Source organism: Eriocheir sinensis, unplaced genomic scaffold (genome assembly GCF_024679095.1).
Source record: "Eriocheir sinensis breed Jianghai 21 unplaced genomic scaffold, ASM2467909v1 Scaffold120, whole genome shotgun sequence".
NCBI classification, from domain to species: Eukaryota; Metazoa; Arthropoda; class Malacostraca; order Decapoda; family Varunidae; genus Eriocheir; species Eriocheir sinensis.
In genome coordinates, this window is record NW_026110519.1 from 465572 (window position 1) to 480765 (window position 15194).

Below are 15194 nucleotides of genomic sequence, written 5' to 3' on the forward strand. Positions count from 1 at the left end.
TTTATCTCTCCCCAACACAGATTTTTACCTCCCTCCCTTCTCTCCCTTCCCCCCTTCCCTCCCCTCCACCCTTCGCACCTTTCCCTATCTCTCTACCTCCCTCCCTACCTTCCCTCCCTACCCTCCCTCCGTCCCTCCCTTCCCTATCTCTCGACCTCCCTCCCTACCTTCCCTCCCTCCCTCCCTCCCCCCTTCCCTCCCTTCCCTAGCTCACTAACAACCTCCCTAACTTCCCTCCCTCCACAAGGCTTGCGTCATCTGGAGGCTACGTACACACACACACACACACACACACACACACACAACACACACAACACACACAACACACACAACACACAACACAACACAACACAACACAACACAACACAACACAACACAACACACACACACACACACACACACACACACACACACACACACACACACACACACACACACACACACACACACACACACACACACACACACACACACACACACACACACACACACACACACACACACAGTTACACTATCCCTTAATCCCCCAACCATTTCCCCTCCTCCCCCTGCCTTCTTCCTCCTCCTCCTCCTCCTTCTCCTCCTCCTCCCTTCCCTTCCCTCCAATCTAAAATGAAAAATATAGACAAAAAAAACCCTTCCTCATCCTTCCCTTTCCAACCCTCTCTTCCCTTCCTTCCTTCCCCTCCTCCCTTCCTACCAACCTAACTACCTAACTCTCCTCTCCTTTCCTTCCATTTTTTTCCTCCCTTCCTCTCGTCTCACATAAATACCTCCCTTTTATCTTCCTCTCCCTTTCCTTCCTTTCCCTTCCCTTCTCCCTTCCAATCAACCTACCTCCCTCCCCTCCCCTCCCCTTCCCTCCCCATCCTTCACCTTCCTTCCTTCTTACCTACTTAAATACCTCCCCTTTCCTTTTCTTCCTTCCCTCCCTTCAGTTCTCTTTCTCCCTTCCTTCCTTACGTACCCTTTCCTCACACCACACACCTCTAGACCTGATGGTAATGGTGAGGAGGAGGAGGTGGAGGAGGGGGAGGAGGAGGAGGAGGAGGAGGTAGTGAGGGTGGTGGGTGTTGTGGTGATGGTCTGAGCAATCATTTTCATTTATATAAAGTATATGAACTTTGTCCTATAAAAGAGAAAACTGCATCCACCTGAGTTTCTATTACCTATTGGAACACCTGTCTATGTTACGGAAGTTGAGCACTGAGGCCACGCGCACTTATAGCCTCAGCCCACACCCTCTTTACGCCCTAATTACACATCTACCTGAGTTCCCATTACCTGTGGATCATCTATTAAACACCTTCCTATATTTCCAAGGACTGAGGAGACGGAAATGAGCACCGAGGCAACGCGCACTTATAGCCTCAGCCCACACCTTCTTTACACCCTAATTACACATCTACCTGAGTTCTCATTACCTGTGGATCATCTGTTAACACCTTCCTATATTACCAAGGGCTGACGTGACGGAGATGAGCAATGAGGTCACGCGCATCTATAGAGGAGGTCCACACCCTCTAGACACCTTAATTAGACATCTACCTGAGTTCCCATTACCTGTGGATCATCTATTAAACACTTTCCTATGTTACCAAGGGCTGAGGAGGCGGAGATGATCACCGAGGCAACGCGCACTTATAGCCTCTACCCACACCCTCTTAACACCTTAATTGGACATCTACTTGAGTTCCCATTACCTGTGAATCATCTGTTAACACCTTCCTATATTAACAAGGGCTGACGTGACGGAGATGAGCACTGAGGCCACGCGCATCTGTAGAGTAGGTCCACACCCTCTTAACACCTTAATTGGACATGTACCTGAGTTCCCATTACCTGTGGATCATCATTTAAACACTTTCCTCTATTACCAAGGGCTGAGGAGACGGAGATGTGCACCGGGGCCAGGCGCACTTATAGCCTCAGCTCACACTCTCTACACGCTTTAATTGGACATATACCTGACTTCCCATTACCTGTGGATCATCTATTAAACACCTTCCTATATTACCAGGGGCTGAGGAGGCTTAGAAGAGCACCGAACTGAATAAGGAGAAAAGAACAAACAGGAAAGAAAAGAAAACCAGAAAGAGGCAAGAAAAGGAAAGGGAAGAAAGGATAGGAAAGGAGAGGACACGAAATAAAAGAGGAAAAGGGAAAGGAAAGGAAACGAAAGAGAGGAGAAGAAAAGAAGAACAAGGAAGGAAGGAAGGAAGGAAGGAAGGAAGGAAGGAAGGAAGGAAGGAAGGAAGGAAGGAAGAAAGGAAGGAAGGAAGGAAGGAAGGAAGGAAGGAAGGAAGGAAGGAAGGAAGGAAGGAAGGAACGATGAGTGAAGAGAGGCAGAAGAGAAAGAAGAAGAGGGAAAGAAAGGAGGAGGAGGAATGGAAAAGAAAACTGAAGAAAAACTAGAAAAAAAAACAATAAATGAAGACAAGAAGAAACAGACAGAAATTGGAAGTAAAAAGTAAAAATAAAAGATAAAACAGATATAACAACTCTCTCTCTCTCTCTCTCTCTCTCTCTCTCTCTCTCTCTCTCTCTCTCTCATCCTAGGTAAGTTTCCCAGATGAAATAAATCGGTCTTTTGTGGGGGGAAATTGGGGAAAGGGAGGAGTAACGAGGAAAGAAAGAAGGAAAAAAGAAAGAAGGAGGAAAGGGAGAATAATGGGAGGGAAAAGGAGGAAGGAGAGCAAGAAGAAAGAAAGAGAAGGCAAGAATGAAAGGAGAGAGACAAGAGAAAAAAGGACACGATGGAAGGAGGAGAAAAGGAAAGAAGAGAAAGAGAGAGAAGAGAGAAAGAAGGAAGGAGAAGGAAAAGAGAAGGCAAGAATGAAAGGAAAGAAGAAAAAGAACAAGAGGGAAGGAGGAGAAAGAGAAAGAGAAAGAGAAGAGAGAAAGAAGGAAGGAGAAGGAAAGGAAAAGAGAAAGCAAGAATGAAAGGAAAAGAGAAAAAGAACAAGAGGGAAGGAGGAGAAAAGGAAAAAAGAGAAAGAAAAGGAAGAGAGAAAGAAGGAAGGAGAAGAAGGAAAAAGAAAGAAGGAACAAGAGAGAGAGAGAGAGAGAGAGAGAGAGAGAGAGAGAGAGAGAGAGAGAGAGAGAGAGAGAGAGAGAGAGAGAGAGAGAGAGAGAGAGAGAGAGAGAGAGAGAGAGAGAGAGAGAGAGAGAGAGAGAGAGAGAGAGAGAGAGAGAGAGAGAGAGAGAGAGAAACTAACGAATATCATACCCATTGTGTTAGGCATCAAATTAGGACAGTCTGAGTTATGACCTTTCTACTCAAGAGTTATTTACTTCTCTATAATACACCACAGACAAATCTCTTCACATGTTCTCAAAGTATAAAGATAAAAAAGGAAGAAGAGAGAGTAGGGGAGATAAAAGGAAGAATAGGAGGAACAGGGAGAGAAAGAGAAGGAAAGGAGATAGAAAGAGAGAAGGAAAGGAGGAAGCGGGGAAGAGGAAGAAAGGGTGATAAAACGTATTTGAAGATGCATGAGCAGGAAGGGGCAAGAAAAATAACGTGAATGGAGCTAGAAGTGGAAGGGAACGAAAGTGGGATAGGAGAAAGAAAGGTGAAGAAGGAAAGAGAGGGACGAAGAAGTGGAAGAAAGGAAGAAATAGCGGGAAATAAAGGAAGAGAAGAGGAGATAAGGGAAGGGAGGCGTGGAGGAAAAAGAGAAGTGGAGGAAAGGAAAAGAAGAGAGAGGAGTAATGAGAGGGAGTAAGAAGTGGAGACGAGGGAAGGAAGGCGTGGAAGAAAAAGAGAAGTGGAGGAAAGGAAGAAATAAGAGAGAAATACAAGAAGAGAGAAGAATGAAGAGAGGAAGTAAGAAGTGGAGATGAGGGAAGGGAGGCGTAGAAGAAAAAGAGAAGTGGAAGAAAGGAAGAAATAAGAGAGAAATACAAGAAGAGAAAAGAATGAAGAGAGGAAGTAAGAAAGGGAGATGAGGGAAGGGAGTCGTGGTAGAAAAAAAGAAGTGGAGTAAAGAGAGGGAGTAAGAAGTGGAGATGAGGGAAGGGAGGCGTGGAAGAAAAAAAGAAGTGGAAGAAAGGAGGAAATAAATGAGAAATACAAGAAGAGAGAAGAGTAGAGAGAGGAAGCAAGAAGTGGAGATGAGGGAAGGGAGGCGTGGAAGGGAAAAAGAAGTGGAAGAAAGGAAGAAATAAAGAGGAAATACAAGAAAAGAGAAGAGTAGAGAGAGGGAGTAAGAAGTGGAGATGAGGGAAGGGAGGCGTGGAAGGAAAAAAGAAGTGGAAGAAAGGAAGAAATAAAGAGGAAACACAAGAAAAGAGAAGAGTAGAGAGAGGGAGTAAGAAGTGGAGATGAGGGAAGGGAGGCGTGGAGGGAAAAAGAAGTGGAAGAAAGGAAGAAATAAAGAGGAAACACAAGAAAAGAGAAGAGTAGAGAGAGGGAGTAAGAAGTGGAGACGAGGGAAGGGAGGCGTGGAGGAAAAAGGAAGTGGAGGAAAGGAAGAAAGAGAGTAAGAAGTGGCGATGAGTGAAGGAAGGCGTGGGAAGAAAAAAAACAGCCATTTAAACCCCGCCATTTAGAGCACGTATCCTAACACACTAATTTAAACCAGACTACACATTTTTGCTCTCTTTAATTCTTTGACCTTTAAACGGAACAGAATCTGGCAACGCCCACCTACGCTCTCTCTCTCTCTCTCTCTCTCTCACTTACTCACTCTTACTCACTTTCACACTCATTGAAGAGGAGGAGGGGAAACGTACCCCATTACCGAGCACTCAAACGGTAGCTTATCTCCTTCTCCTCCTCCTCCTCCTCCTCCTCCTCCTCCTCCTCCTCCTCCTCCTCCTCCTCCTTCGTTAAACCCTCAGGACCCATCAATAGTGCGCCCTCCCCTTCAACGCCTCCTACGTGACTAAGCCTTCGCTCATTCCATACGAGACAACAGAACGCTTCTTCCTCCTCCTCCTCCTCCTTCTCTCACGATCTTTAGCGGAGGAGGCATCACTTTGGCCACGTTCCCTTCCTGAGTTGATTCGGTGAGTCATAGTGGGTGAGTCTACCATGCTCCTTATTCCTGTCTACTCAGGTAGCTAATGTTTGTATTGTCCTTCAGGTGTTACATTCACTACCATCTTAGAATTCAGAGAGGCCTTAAACCACTTAAATGATCTATTGTTTTTGTTTACTTCTACTACAGCGTGGTAGACCTGTGGACCTCGAGTCTAACCGAACCACGCTGAGTTTGAAAGCCCTCCCCGAGTGTCTGAGGATTACCCATATGCTGCCTTGGTCTTCAGCCAACACTAACTTCAGCGACTTCGGTCAGAAGGAGCACCGGGGGGCAGCATGGGCCAGGCAAGAGTCACACATCACGGCAGCCAATATAAATAAAATTCGCTTGCGCCACGAGCGGGCTGGGGCTGTTCAAGAGACCCTTGAAAAAAGCCTGCCGGCGCTACTACTACTACTGCTACTACTAATACTACGACGACGACGACTACTGCTACTATTACTACTACTACTACTATTACTACAACTACTACTACTACTATTACTACAACTACTACTACTACTACTACTACTACTACTACTACTATTACCACTACCACGATATCAGAAACTAGGAACGAGAGAGAGAGAGAGAGAGAGAGAGAGAGAGAGAGAGAGAGAGAGAGAGAGAGAGAGAGAGAGAGAGAGAGAGCACCAAACCTATCTCCCTTACTATCTCTACCTCTCCATTATGTAACCAGGTGCTCTCTCTCTCTCTCTTGTTCTATTTTCGTTCTTTTTTCTCGTTCTCTTTTTATCGTTCTCTTTTTCTTTCTTTTCTCGTTCTTTTCAGTTTTCTTTTTTCAGTTTTCTTTTTTCAGTTTTCTTTTTCAATCTTCCTTTTTCGTTTTCTTTTTTTCGTTCTCTCTTGTTCTCTTTCATTCTCTTTTGTTCTCTTTTTCGTCTTTCATTCTCTCTTCCTCTTCCCCCTCCCTCCCCCACTCTCTCCCCTCCCTCACCCTCTCTCCCTACTCCTCCCCCTCCCTCCCCCTCCCTCTCCCTCACTCCTGGCACGGTGAAGAAGCCAGGCCAGGAGGGGTCGCGCCACGTCACCTCAAGTTTAAATGAGTTTCTTGGCTCCGGACGAAGGTAATTGCAATAACAGGTGGCGAGTGATAAGCTGTGATTATGTGGCGCTGGGAAATTCCTCTAACCCCTCCCTTTTTACTCCTTTGCCTCCTCCTCCTCCTCCTCCTCTTCCTCTTCCTTCCTCGCTTAAGAAAGGTGGAGATGATTGAGTGGAAAGGTAGGTGCGTAGATGAGGAAGCGGGGAAGAGGGTAAAGAGAGAGGCAGATAAGAGATTTGAAATGTAGAATGAGGTCTGATTATGTTGGGGGTGAGAAATTCCTCCTACTAACCCGTCCCTTCCTACTCCTTGCCTTCTCCTCCTCCTCCTCCTCCTCTTCCTCTTCCTTCCTCGCTTAAGAAAGGAGAAGATTGGGTGAAAAGGTAGGTGCGTAGAGGAGGAAGCGAGGAAGAGGGTAAAGAGAGAGGCAGTTAAGAGATTTGGAATGTAGAATGAAGTCTGATTATGTTGAGGGTGAGAAATTCCTCCTGCCTAACCCTTCCCTTCCTACTCCTTGCCTCCACCTCCTTCTCCTCTTCCTCTTCCTCCCTTGTTTGAGAAAGGTGGAGAGCCAGATGGTAAGATGCGTGGATGAGGAGGAAGGTGAATAGATACGTAGATAAGAGATAGATAAGAGATTTGGATAGGAAAATGAGGTAAGATTATTTTGGGCCCGGGAACTTTCTACTGCCTGAACCTTCCTACCCTTTGCCTTCTCCTCCTCCTCCTCCTCTTCTTACTCCTCCTTCGTTCAAGAAAGATGGAGAGAACTGAGTGGAAGGAAAGGTAGGTACGTAGGTAGGTAAGGAAAAGGTAAATGAATGGTAGATTAGAGATTTGGATAGTAAAATGACAAGTGAATCGCGTCCTCCTCCTCCCTTGTTTAAGAAAGGTGAAGATTGGGTGGAAAGGTAGATATGTAGGTAGATGAAGAACCAGTTATTGGAAAGGTAAAATAGTAGAGAGAAAGTTAGTAGAGAAAGAGATAGGTAAGATAGTTGATGAAAAGTAGAAAGAAGGAAAAAGGTAAAGAAAAATATAGATAAGAGATTTGGATGTTAGAATGAGTAGGAGAAAAAGGAAGGAAATAAAGAGAATGATAGAAAAAGAGATTTGGGCAGCACGAAGATAAACTAGGAGGATCAAGAGAAAATAAATAACGAGATTTGGATAGTGGAATATGAGGTAGAAAGAGTGAAGAAGGAGAGGAAGAAGATACATAGAGGGATTTGGATAGTAAAAATGAATAGTAAAATGAGAATGAATTAGAATGATGATAAAAGAGTAGAATGAGCAGATAGATACGTGACTGAAGAAGTGTATAGGTAGATAGATAGTTGGATAGATGAATAGAAAAGCTGATAAGGGTTACACAGATAGATAGATAACTAGATGAATGTAAACAGATAAGAGAACACGTAGATTACAGGTGTGTACTGAATGAAAAATGAAAAATGAATGGAAAAAAATGAAAAAGAAAGAAATGAAAAATGAAAAACGAAGTGAACTGAATGAAAAAAAAAATGCAGTGAATGAATAATGGACTAGATGAAAAATTAAAAATGTGAAAAATGAACTGAATGAAAAAAAAAAGAATGAAAAATATAAAAACGAAATGAGAATAAAGTAAGTGAAAATGAATGAAAAATTAAAAAAATGAATGAAAATGAAAAAAATGAGAAATGAAGTGCATGAAAAATAAAAACAATTAATGAAAGTGAAAAATTAATGAAAATACAAAAATGAATAAAAATGGAAAAAATGAATGGAAAATGAAAAAAAATGAAGTGATTGAAAACTTAACTGAATGAAAAATGAACTGCATGAAAATAAATGAAGGTAGATAAAAACGTGATTGGAAAAGTATATAAATAGAGAGTCAAATAAACGAATATAAAAAGGATAAAGGTTAATAAAAGTTAACTAGATAGATAAATAAACGAAATTAACGGGCTAATCTATCCGTAAATTAAAAAAAAAAAATGATAGCTTGATAAACAGATAGAGACAGACTGATAGATAGATATGGATAGATAAATCAGTAAACACATGAAGGTTATTACACACGAGTATTTATGTATGCATGAATGAATGTTGGTGAGTGAATGCAATACGTGTTCATGGATGCTTGTATACAGACAGACAGACAGACAGACAGACAGACAGACAGGCAGTGACCAACAGACAGACAGATTAACAGAAAAACGGACAGAGAAAATGATACAAAAACGCTAACAGAAATATAAACAAATAGACAAACTAACAGACAGACAGACACAGAAAAAACAGACACAAGGACAAAATGCATAAAAACACATACAAACACACAAAAAGATGGAAAAATAGATTGACTAACCAACATACATACATACAGACAGACTGACAGACAGACAGACAGTAAGACAGACAGACAGACAGACAGACACACACACACACACACACACACACACACACACACACACACACACACACACACACACACACACACACACACACACACACACACACACACACACACACACACACACACAGGTTTTGCACTGGGCTAAAAAAAACATAAAACGTTAAATGTTTGGCCTAAAAAGTTTTGAAACATTAATTTGCAAAAGTTGTTGTTGACTAAGAGCACCTGATTAGCATACTCTCTCTCTCATAAATTTCCTTCTATTTGTTTATTTAATCTTGTTCTTCCTCCTCCTCCTCCTCCTCCTCCTCCTCTTTCTCCTTCTCTTACTCTTTCTTTTTTTTCTTTTCTTTTCCTCTTCTTTCTTTTCTCTCTCTTTCTTCTCATTCTGTTTCTTCTTTTTTCTTTCACTTTCTCTTCCTCTTCCTCATCTTCATCATCATCATCTGTTCCTATCTACCCTTCCTCCCTTGCCTACCTATCAACCTCCTCCTTATCATCATCCTCCTCCTTCCTTCTTCCCTTCTCTTCCTCCTTTCCCTTTCCTTCCTTCCCATCCTCCTTACTTATCTACCTACCTCTCCTACCTTCCCTTTCCTTCCAATCCTTTCCTTCCCCTACCTCTCATAACCCTCCATTCCTTCATTCCTTGTCATCATCATCATCATCATCACCCTTTCCCTATGACGTCACCACTGAGAAAAAAACAAGTAAAGAAGAAAAAAACAAGAAATAAGGAAAGAGGTCAAATGAAAAGACAAAATCAGTGAGTTAAAAAAATAGAATAAGAAAAATCAATAGTGAAATAAAAGCCAGAAAACGAGTAAAATAATAAGGAAGAAGAAGAACAACAACAAATACAAGAAAACAAGAAGAACAAAAAGAAATAAAGAAAAAACTCCATGCAGGAAAGAAGGAAAAAAGGTAAAAAAAAAAATCGTGCTCCTATATTGTGGGCGGACTCGGCTCCTTGAATGTAAATCAGGCGGCGTATTGTCAACAGGTGCGCGCGGACAGGTAAAGAGGAGGGGGTGAAAGGTGAGGTGAGGCTACAGCGTGAAGGAGGTGGTGATGACGAGGACTGGTGGTGGTGTTAGTGGTGGTGATGTTATGTAGCGGTGTTAGTGGTGATGGGTGATGACTGGAATGGAGATGAGTGGAGTGGTGACTGACTACAAGGTGTGGCTATGTTATGAGGCTAATGAATGGTGAAGAGAGGGATGGGGAGAGTGAGTGTGAATGTGATTGTCGTGTGTGTGTGTGTGTGTGTGTACTACCCGTGAACATTTCGAATCACACACATACGCACACACACACACAAAGTTATCTCGCTCCTAAACTAATTCGGTACAATTCGGCACATCAATGGGAAAAAAAAAACTAATGCAAAACACAGTAGAAACAAAAACTCACCGGCGCTGGATGGATTTTTATGGCTCGTTCGGCGCGGCCAAACTCGGCGAGGCGGCCCCTGAAAAATACAGCAAGAAAACATTGGCGTAATTAATGACTTTTTCCGAGTTATTATTAGTATTAGAATTATTATTAGGAGTAGTAAAGTAGTAGTAGTAGTAGTAGTAGTAGTAGTAGTAGTAGTAGTAGTAGTAGTAGTAATGGTTTTAGTAGTAATAGCAATATGGTGTTGATAATGGTGATGGTGACCGTAGTGGTGATTAAGTTATGGTGATGGTAGTGAAGCTCGTGGTAGTGATATGTCGGCAGTGGTGGAGTCGGTAGTGGTGATTAATGGTACTGGTAGTGGTGGTGATGGTTGAGGTAGTGTTGACGATAGAGATGGTGGTGGTGATGGTGGTGGTGATTATAGAGGCAGAACAAACACTACCACCACCACCACCTCCACCAGAACCAATATCGGAAAAAGTATTATGCCAACATATTTTTTGAGATATTTATAACCAGCCAGTAGTTGCCCTTTCTTTCCGCCCTTATAATTAGGTGTAGGTGCGCACGTGGGTAGGCTGGCCCGCTCCCAAAGATGGATTAGTTAGTAAGCTTTTTGTCCTATTCTTTTGTCCTTTTTTTCAATTAGTGAGAGAGAGAGAGAGAGAGAGAGAGAGAGAGAGAGAGAGAGAGAGAGAGAGAGAGAGAGAGAGAGAGAGAGAGAGAGAGAGAGAGAGAGAGAGAGAGAGAGAGAGAGAGAGAGAGAGAGAGAGAGAGAGAGAGAGAGAGAGAGAGAGATTAGCTCAGAGATAGCCTGGAGATACCTTTTTATTTTCCTCCCTTCCTTCCTTCCTCACTTGTCTTTCCTTCCTTCCCGTTTGATGTTTTCTCTCTTCCTTTTCCTCCATTTCCCCCCCTTTCCTCCTCCCCTCCTCCTTCTCTCCATCACTTTTTGCTGTTTTCCTTTTTCAGTCCTACTTTTTTATTCCTTACTTCCTTCCTCCTTCACCTCCCTACTTCCTTATTATATCTCTCCCTTACTTCTTTACTTCCTTCCTTCCTTCCTTCTATACTCGCCTCACAGTTCCCTACTCCCTTTCTTTCTTACTTCCTTTTTCCTCCTTTACTTTCTTTTTTTCCCCTTAGTTTCTCCTTTTCCTGGTTTCTTCCTCCCTTTTCCTTTTCCTCCATTTTCAGCTTTTATCCCTCTCTCCATTATTGGCGTTCCTTCTTCTTCTCCTCAGTCCCCTTGTCCCGCCTCTCTTATTATCCACCATTTCACTTTCTCTATCGTCCACTTTCTCTCTCTCTTCCCTACACTTTTTTCTCTCCCTCCAATCACACATTTTTCCGTAACTTTCCAATTATTTTCTCTTTTTTTTTCTTCCACTAACAGCTCCCTATTTTCCTTCCCTCTCTTTCTCTTCCTCCTCGCATTTACACCTTCCTTTACCACCTTCCCTTTCAGTTTCTTCCCTCCACCTCTTTTCTCCTTTCACTTCCAGCTCCATTTTTTCTCCTTTCCTTTCTATTACCTCTTCCGCCGGTGACGTCACGGCCGTAACCTCGGGGCAAATACCAGTGTTATTATTCTAATTCATATATTCCGCACAATACTTAAGATGGTGGGAGTAAACAATTATTGAAGAGAAAAATGCTCACTTCTTACCCCACAGGGCCGTTATTTTAAACGTATCGAGCTGCCTTTACGACTATTCCCAAGGCCGCGGAGAAGCTTGGCCAAGTTGTCACGGGTGACTTTACCATTCATGACGCTGAAGGCGTGTACAGCCATCACTACGATCACAAAACAGTCCGTGAATACCCCGGCAACTTCAACGAGAGGCTTTTCAAACAGGCGAGCCGAGGCGAAGATTACTTTATAAATAAGACCTTCCATCCAGCCAATCAGATCCCGTAGCTAAGCACACCCTCCCTCCATCAAGCCAATCAGCTCCCGTAGCTAACATCTCCCTCCCTCCATCCAGCCAATCAGCTCCCGTAGCGATCTTCACTACAAAAGGTGCAACTAGCTCTAGATTCAGCCCTATGCAATGTCAACTCTGTGCTCCCTAAAACGGCATATCGCAAACCGAGGTGATGTGGTAAATCTCGACCCTATACAGGGTAAGAAAAAGGAGAAGGGTGACTCCATATCAAGAAATCAAAATCGCGTGGCTGATCCCCGAGTCCAGGCGAGCCTCAGAACCTTAGACACACACACGCGCACACACACACACACACACACACACACACACACACACACACACACACACACACAGAGGATAATGAGGCAGGGGACTAATGGACTAACGCTCTGCCGTGACAGGATAGGGAGGCTTCCCTCCAATAAGGAACAACAAGAGGAGAGGAAGGCCTCCCAGAGGGAGTTGAAGCAACTCCCGGGGCCGCTGCCGAAGCTGATGTCGGTCTGCTCCTGCTGCGACAGGAAAAGTTCTCGCGTGTTATTCGCCTAGCTCACGCAGCACGCACGCACTCACCCCGCAACGCACGCCAGCACGAACTCACTCCCCAACGCACGTTCGCTCGCACTCACCCCCCAACGCACGCACGCACATACGCAAGCACACACGCACGAACGATCGGACGCACAAGCACGCACTCACCCCCCACCCACGCTCGCACGCACGAACGCAAGAACACACGCAAGAACGAACGGACGAACACACGCTCGCACACACCCATCCCCAACGCACGCTCGCACGCACGAACACGAATACACACGCACGAAGGAACGGATGAACACACGCTCGCACGCACGAATACGAGTACACACGCACGAAGGAACGGACGAACACACGCTCGCACGCACCCATCCCCAGCGCACGCTCGCACGCACGAACACGAGTACACACACGCACGAAGGAACAGATGAACACACGCTCGCACGCACGAACACGAGCATAAACACGCACGAAGGAACGGACGAACACGCTCGCACGCACGAACACGAGTATACATACCCACGAAGGAACGGACGAACACACGCTCGCAGGCACTGACCGCCCAACGCACGCAGCACACAAGCACTCACACACGCAAGCACGCACACAATCACGTACCCACGCATGCACACGCACGCAAGCACACACACTCACGTACAGACGCACGCACCCACGCAAGCATGCAGGCAGGCACGCACGCACACACTCACACAAGCAAGCACGCAGCCACGCACGAAAAATCGCACGAACTCACGCAAGTACGTAAGCACGCACGCACGCACGCAAGCACGCACGAAGGCACGGACACTCTGATGACGACCCAGGCAACAAGGCACCCTGACACTCCCTGGACACTCTCTGAACAATGGATGGACACTCTGATGACGACCCACGCATCTAGCATTAAGGCCTTAGGTGTTGTGTGTTGGGTAGGGTTGCTGACTCCTCTGGGGTGAAGGAGACTCATCCTGAGCAGCATACAGCACCAAGATAAGGCGATACAGCTACCCAGCACAAGGAAACGGAAAATAAAGAAAATAACACCGAAGAATTAAGATTACAATATAAAGACCACAAAAATAAAGAAGTGATAGAAACGCAAAATCAAGAAAAGGAAAAAAATCTAGCAGAGTAAGTCCTTTGGTGCTGTGTGTTGGGTAGGGTTGCTGACTTCTCTGGGGTGAGGGAGACTCATCCTGAGCAGCATACAGCACCAAGATAGGGCGATACAGCTAGCCTGCACAACATCAGGAAACGTAAAATAAATAAAAATATCATCGAAGAATGGATATTACTGAAAAAGGAACACGATAATAAAGAACTTGTAGAAAAACATCATGAAAGTGAAAACCAATCATTGGGGCAAGCATTAAGGCCTTTGGTGTTGTGTGTTGGGTAGGGTTGCTGACTCCTCTGGGGTGAGGGAGACTCATCCTGAGCAGCATACAGCACCAAGAAGAGGCAATATAGCTAGCCAACACAACACCAGGAAACGAAAAATAATGATATAGCACACCGAAGAATGGATATTACTGAAAAGGAGCACGAGAATAAAGAAGTGATAGAAACACAACATCATGAAAGTGAAACAACTCATTGAGGCAAGCATTAAGTCCTTTGGTGTTGTGTGTTGGGTAGGGTTGCTGACTCCTCTGGGGTGAGGGAGACTCATCCTGAGCAGCATACAGCACCAAGACAAGGCGATACAGCTAGCCTGCACAACACCAGGGAACGAAAAAAAAAAATAATAACACCGAAGAATGGATATAACAAAAAAAAAAAAACATCACGAGAAAAATAAAGTGATAGAAACACAACATCAAGAAAAGGGAAAAATATCTAGCATTAAGGCCTTAGGTGTTGTGTGTTGGGTAGGGTTGCTGACTCCTCTGGGGTGAGGGAGACTCATCCTGAGCAGCATACAGCACCAAGATAAGGCGATACAGCTAACCTGCACAACGCCAGGAAACGGAAAATTAAATACCGAAGAAACGATATTACAGAAAAAGAATACGAAAATAAAAAAGTCATGAAAACACAACATGGACTGACACTCTGATGACGACCCACGCAACAAGGCCCCCTGACACTCCCTGGACACTCTCTGATCAATGGACGGACACTCTGATGACGACCCACGCAACAAGGCCCCTGACACTCCCTGGACACTCTGAACACTGCCCTGACCATTTGCAACAAAAAATCTCCTCACGACGTAACCTAAAAAGGACAAAATCCCCCCCGACAAAAAAAAAAAATAGTTAACTTTCCAAACTATAACGAAATAGTTGTCACCAACAAGACATCAAAATAAAGAAGCCATAAAAAAGAAAAAGAAAAAAAGCAACAAAGAAATCAACTCAAGCAGTAGTAAAAAAAAAAAAGACCTAACAAATCTAAAAAGGTCAACTCCTGATCAGTCAAAAAATAGAAAACTAAAAACATATAATGCCAAAATGTAACGAAACGTATGAACTCAAAACGAAGAAAGAAAAGTAAAAAAAAGAAAAAAAATTAACCAAAAATAAAATCAACACCCCAAAAAAAAACGAAACTGAGGAGAACTAAAACTAAGAGAAAAAAGAAAACCGGCAGCGGCTTGACTATCTTTGGCTTCAGCCTGGCTTAGATGGACAGACGAAGGAACACAGAAAGACAGGAATAAAGGATGAACTGAAGTGTAAGAGAAGGAAGAAAGAAAAGAATATTATTATAAAGAAAAAAATTATAGGAGAGAGGGAAGAATGGAGGGAAGGATGGAAAAAATGAGGAAAGAAAGGAAGAAAAATATAAAGAATAGGAGAAAGGGAGGAAGTAAACAAAGAAGGCAA

General features: G+C 43.9%; 1 long non-coding RNA gene across 1 annotated transcript; it reads left to right on the top strand.

Moving 5' to 3' along the window:
* The first annotated feature begins 13879 nt into the window (after nucleotides 1–13879).
* LOC126989524 (uncharacterized) lies at nucleotides 13880–14766 on the top strand. The gene is made up of 2 exons (XR_007743410.1): nucleotides 13880–13983; nucleotides 14221–14766. It is a non-coding gene; the product is annotated as an uncharacterized LOC126989524 (long non-coding RNA).
* The last annotated feature ends 428 nt before the right edge of the window (nucleotides 14767–15194 follow it).